General features: G+C 38.6%; 1 protein-coding gene across 3 annotated transcripts in view; it reads left to right on the top strand.

Moving 5' to 3' along the window:
- The window catches only part of CPNE8 (copine 8), a 254,337-nt gene that overhangs the window by 2,217 nt on the left and 245,611 nt on the right, over positions 1–6,509 (top strand). The gene's annotated exons all lie outside the window — the stretch shown is intronic.

Genomic DNA, 6,509 nt, shown 5'->3' with positions numbered 1-6,509 from the left:
AACTGACTCTCAACCCTGTCGAGAGACTGTAAATTGCAAACTCGTCGTGACGTTCTTTAGGTTATAGCAGCATCACCTGCTCAAAATCGTCTACGATTTTGAGAAGGACGTGAGTGGACGGTGCTAACTGGTCACTAATTTGTGAATTAATAGTAGTAACCTGCAGCCCACTCCTGTTTGCATAATTGGGTCTGTCTCACTGGAACATTCTCTCCTTATTTATCCATTGCCCTAAGGTGGTTTTTATGCCCTCAAATCACCCCTTAACAAACTTGGCTTGAAGAAATCTAATAAATTTGGGTAATCTTGATGTAAATAAATTTAAAATTCCATTAATCTTTACTTTGTATTTTCACAAACTGAGCCTAAAGCAAAAGGAATTCTTTTCTGGGGGTGGAAATTTGAGCACCAGCAACCCTGGTAGAAGTATTCTTTGAGAGTAGGGGACAGCCTTTATCTAGCATTAAAACTGTATCACCTGATTGCTGCCTCTCAAGACTGATCTTGGACTATGGAAATAATCATGCTGATATTGATAGGTAACATTAAGCCCTTGCCTTATTGCCCTCACGGCTTTAAGTGCTGCTTGAGATTTTTCTGTCAGTGGAACAGGTGAAGCTGTTTGGAAAACTCTTTAGACAATTCCTATGCCATTTTCTTTTCTCTGAAGCTGGCTTTGGATGTTAGAAGGAAGTTATTGATATATACACATAATGGATAGCCAAAAGTCCAATAACAGCTTTACTAGAATTCTTATCCTCTCCTCAACAGTCTGCAAAGTCTGAATGACATGTGGCCTCTACTTGGAATGAATATAAAAGAATATTGTAAATCAAATCTGAATATTCCCATGAGCTTTTTAGGGGAAATTATACCTTAACTGGTCATTCTGCTAGTAGGGCCCACATTTAATGCAGCCCCTTGTTCGATGCGTGTTTTCTGTGAGTGTGCTGGGCATACTGAAGTCAATTGGCTTAAGGCAATTTGTTTCAGCTTGCTGCCTCCAAACCTGGAAGTCCCTAGTTCCAGCTTTTTTTCATAACATTGCTTTGACATTTTGCTTTTAATTTTTAAGATTTCTAATAGGGAAAAAAAAAAAAAAGTCCTGAAAGAGAACCCAAATACTTAGTGTCAAGCATTTCTGCCAGGGCCACTGGTACTTAGTCTATTCTTCAATAGAGCTGCTCCTGACTCAGCTTACTATTTATGAGAAGTTTGATGTAAAAATCATCTTTCGGGCAAACAGAAAAATAATTAAATACCCAAGTTAGTGCCTTTGGAGTAGGTTTATAGTTCCTGAAAAGGTGGGTTAATTTTATTTTTAAATTAAAGTTCAAAAATAAAAACATTTGAGTATTGTTGAGACTTGGATCTCGTGACAATAGGAGGTGGTGTAGTTTAGGCTTTGGCGTCAGAGACTTAAGTACAAATTCTGGCTTTGTGACTTGTTCTTGCTACCTTGGAGTAAGTTCTTATTTAGTCTAAGCATCCTCATCTCCAAAAATGAGAATAATTATGGTATTTACCTTATATAGAATGTTATCAAGGTAATGTGTGAAAGCACACAATGCCTGAAACAAAAACATATTTTTAAAAATGTTAGCTATTATTATTGTTGAATATATATAACATTGTTGAATAAATGTGTTATATATGATTCAGGTATGGAATTCTGTAAATAGTCCTTCTCTTTTGAACTTCAGTAAGTTGGTAAAAGAACATAAGGATAGAGCCAGCATTGAGATACCTGTTCCTTCTTTCTCTAACCTCTTTGATGTGAATAAAGAACATGTTTTCTCGAAAGTTAATGGGGATTTCACTTAGCAACAAGGCACAGCTGTAGGCCTCTGAGTCTTACTATGGGCAGGCAGAGTAAGGAATTCCCTTTCCTTAGTATACCAGAGACTTCTGAGGATTTGCCAACACTTAAAAGCAGCTCAGATTTGAACAAAATCTTCCTTTCCTTTCCCTTCCTCTCTCTTTCTTCCTCTCTCTTTCTCTCTCTCTCTTTCCTCTCTTTTCTCCCTTTCTCCCTTTCCCTTCCCCTTCTTTCACCTCCTTTCACTGTCCCCTATCATTAAAAGCTTAATGACAAAGTTTTTACCTTCATTTTGGGGAAGGTGGAAAAGATCAACAATTGAAGCTTGAATTTAATTGATGGAAATCATTTAGTCTGTTCACTCACCAAGTATCAGAGTGTCTTTTATATGTCTGTGTTTTTGCTATGGTCCATGAGAAATGTGAAAGAAGTTCTTTTTCTCTGAAAATGTAAAATCTGATTGGGAGATAAACATTACATAAGACACGGTAACATAGGTCTAAATTCAAAGATGAGGCTCATACACGAGAAGGGAAAGGATCATTGTGGAACAGAGTACTTGGAATGTATTACAAAGGGGGAGATGGGGCTTGGGCAGAGACAAGATGGATAGGCATGGTTTGGATTAAAGAAGGGACAGTGTACGTGGAAGTTTTGTAGTGGCTATAAATGTGGTGTGTTAGGGTGGTGAGAGGTACCCTTTTCTAGATGTGTTTATGTAGAGGCAAGCTCCTGCTATTTGACTTCCTGTTCTACCCGTTGTCTAGCTCTTCTTGTATTTTCCTTTATTGTGTAAATTTGTAGATTTTTAAATTAATTAGCTTACTTAATTAACTAAACATGCCTATAGCTGAAATGATACAACCTTGAGAGATAAACTAAGGTAATATTTCCATTTTATTCTGAAAGCTTATTACTATAGAATGAGGTAAACTCACTGGGAAAAATAATATGTAGTAATCACCTGTTTTCCTTGGTTCCTTGGTTTGTTGTACTATTTCAGTGATTTTTGTTGTTTTCTCTTATTGAGAAGTCAGCTTATCAATTATAAAAGCAGTGAGAATATTGTGTATTTCTAGACTTTGTATGTTAGCTATCAAGTGTACATCCTCTCACAGAAATAATCCTACAGTGATGATAATACTATGTATTTATTTGAGATAGATTCTCACTCTGTGAGCCAGGCTGGAGGGCAGTGGTGTGATCTCTGCTCACTATAACCTCCATCTCCCAGGTTCAAACTATTCTCCTGCCTTAGCTTCCCAAGTAGCTAAGATTACAGGCGCCCACCACCATGCCCAGCTAATTTTTGTGTTTTTAGTAGAGAGGGGATTTCACCATGTTGGCCAGCTGGTCTAGAACTCCTAAATTCAAGTGATCCACCCACCTTGGCTTCCCAAAGTGCTGGGATTAGAGGCCTGAGCCACCACCCTGAACCAATACTGACTTTAAGCATTTAAGTGGAAGGAAGACTGAAGTGGAACTTGATTGAGTGCCTACTTTGTGCTAGGCATTCTAAAAAGCCCTTCCTGACCTGGCGTAAGTCTATTGCCTCATCTCCCATCACTCCTTGCATGAACCCAGCAACTAAACATAGTCCGATAGAGGTGCTTACCATCTGGCCAAAATGCATGCCAGATATATACAGCTAAGAAATACTCATAAAAGGTACAGTCCCCAAAGCGTGAGTGTTCCTCCTAGTCAACCAAATTCCTTATGCTTATATGGCTACACAGGTGCTGGTCTTTGCCCTGAGCATTCCCTTCCTCTCTTCCCCTTGTTTTCTGGATTAGGCCGTGGTCTTTTTTCAAGACTCAGGTAAAACATCATCTTCTTTCACAACCCGTCTCCCAAGCTGGATTAGTCCCAAAGTACTGGGGTGTGCCAGTGTCATAGGTATATTACAACTCTTGGCCTTTCTACTTTCCTTAAGGACAAGTTTTGTCTCTTTCATGTTCATGTACTGTATCCCGAGCTTGGCACAGAATATGTAGTTAGTAAATATTTGATGCTATAGTTCTATAGCCAAATTGTCTAATGTGGGGAGAGGGATTTCTCCTGTTAAAATATCACTGCTAGGTCCCATTGCAGATCTAGTGAGTCAAAATCTCTGGGGATGGAACTCAGGAATCTGAGCTTTTAACAAGTCCACCATGTGCTGGTTATACACACTAAATTATTTAATTTGCTGGTTTGGTGATTAAATGACTCTGACAATAGTTCCTTGATCTGAGTTAGCAACCCCTACCCCACTGGGGTGTTAGGAAGATACTATTTGACGGTGTGCTGAAGCTGCCTTAAATGAGCTTGAGCCCCAAAAAATCTGTAAGCCAGTTGTTAAGGTGACTATTACAAATTGAATTATATAAACTTAAAATTAAATTATATTAAAAATTAAGAAATGCTCAAAGGTTCTAACACCCTAATTGTTTTACTACATTTTACTGTCATCTGTGTTTTTTTAGTAATCATCTAGTCTCTATTTTTTAACCTGCGTGTTGAAAATATTCTGCAGTGGTGTGCTACTGTTCTCTTCCCGATTCATGTATGCCACCTTGGCAGCTTGAAATCAGACATAGTGGGAATATTTACACCATGGAAATTGGCAAACACTGCAAATCTGCTTGACTTACTGTTTTGTCATCTACAGTTAAGAAAGCCTTCTGTGGGAATCAGTTGCCTCTATGGAGTTTGTAATAAAAAGTACCATATGTAACTTATTATTTGTAGATTATATGCTAAGCTACATACTCTATATATCAGCTAAAAATAAATTTTGTACACACGCACAAAATTTATTGGAGATCTTCTTTTAAAATAAATGCTTGCACATCACTGTTGATGGACTTTTTGCAAAAGGTAAAGCCTTATAAAAAAGAAAATTCTTATTGTTTGCCTGGTTCAGTTATGGCTACTATAACAAAGTACCAGAGATGGGGTGGCTTATTAACATCAAACATTTATTTCTCACAGTTCTAAGATGGATGCCTGTGATCAGGAAATCAGGGTGCCAACATGGTCAGTTTCTGGTGAGAGGTTTTCTTCAGGCTACAGGCGCCAACTTCTCACTGTACTTTGACATGGCCGACAGAGTGAGAGAGCTCTCCGGAGTTCCTTTTATTAGGACGCTATTCCCGTTCATAAGGGCACCATCATCATGACCTAATTGTCTCCCAAAGGCCCTGCCTCCTAATTTCATCACATTGGGGGTTAGGATTTCAACACGTGAATTTTGGGGGGACACAAATATTCATTTCTTAACACTATTGTTAGACTGTCACTATTAGAAGTGGTAGTGTCAAGTTCAGCACTATCTCTGGTCTTTCCTTCTCTACTGGAATAAGTGGGATTGTGTGATTTTTATCATCCACGAAAGTTGTGATAGCCAGTGTATTGCAGTTAGGAGCTTAGATACTTTTAAATTTCTCCCTTTCATTTTCAAGTGGTTCACTCTACATCTTTATTCTCCTCTTACTTTGAAGTTGTATTTTATTTCTCTGTTTCTCCATCCACTGGTGGCACACATATCCTTTGCAAGTTTACATGTTATAGTACCAGCTACGCCTAGTGATTAAAGGACCATCTGCGAAAGCAAAGTTAGATTCCAAGAGAGAGCACCTGACCCTTTTTGGAATTGGCCATTTTAGGTGGATACCTGTGCTGTTCTAATGATCTATGGTGAAAGGAATCAACAGTTTGAACACAACAGTTGGAGGCTCCACCTTAGTCCACATTGGTTCATCTCTTAGCACACTTTTCTTGAGTCAGAAAATTTGAAGCAAATAGGTTTTCCAGTGATGTTGTTGATTGGTAAGTTATATTAGCTAGGGATATTAGACTGCCTGTTGTGCTGTTAAAGAGACATATGACAGGTAAATGGAGGGTAAAGTTTTTATAGACCATCACATTATACTCTGTCTCTGTAGCTCCTGAGATCCTGTGGTTCAAGATTGTAGTCACCCTGTAGTGCCTTTTTGGATCGTATTTAGGTTTGTCTTAGTCCCAGGGTTTCAGTTAAGTTTGTCCTGGGAACACTTCTGAACTGTGGCGTTGAAGTCTTAAGGTGAGAATTGCACCGGTGTATTTTTTTTTTTTCAGAGAAACGCCTTATTTAACCTTGTTGTTCCACCAATACTTTGGTCTGCCTGTTTTATAGCATTTGGGGCCTGAGGGGTTCTAAAGCAGCCCTGGTATGTAGAGAATGCTAGTCTAGAAGCAGTTTACAGGACAGCATCCTGCAGGGCAGGGTGGTAATAGCTGTGCTCATTTCAGTCTGTTATTTGTGGGCAGAAGTCTACATCTCCTATTTGAGTTTACTCAAGTCAGAGAAGAAATACAATACCTCTCAAAGAGATTTCATCTAGTTCTTAGCCTGTTTGAGAGCCAGTGTTGCTTAGGGTTGAAGAACATGGTGTGGGGCTAGATCAGCTCTACCACCCAATATCTCTGAAACATTGGAAAGTTACCTAATCTCTCTGTTCCTCAGTTTTCTCATCCGTAAAGTGGGGATAATAATAGCCTCTACTTCTTATATTTGCTTTGAGGATTAAATAAGTTAATACATGTGAGTGAGATAAAACTCTGCTTGTGACATTTGTTAAAGGCTTGATGATTACGAAAGGATAATAAAAAATTAAAATCACTATTCCATCAAGCTGTGAGCAGGTGAGTTTATTTCTGTCCCATGTAT

This window comes from Sapajus apella, unplaced genomic scaffold (genome assembly GCF_009761245.1).
Source record: "Sapajus apella isolate SASKATOON/1434 unplaced genomic scaffold, GSC_monkey_1.0 scaffold66, whole genome shotgun sequence".
Taxonomy (NCBI): Eukaryota; Metazoa; Chordata; class Mammalia; order Primates; family Cebidae; genus Sapajus; species Sapajus apella.
This window is presented reverse-complemented; position numbering and strand designations above follow the sequence as displayed.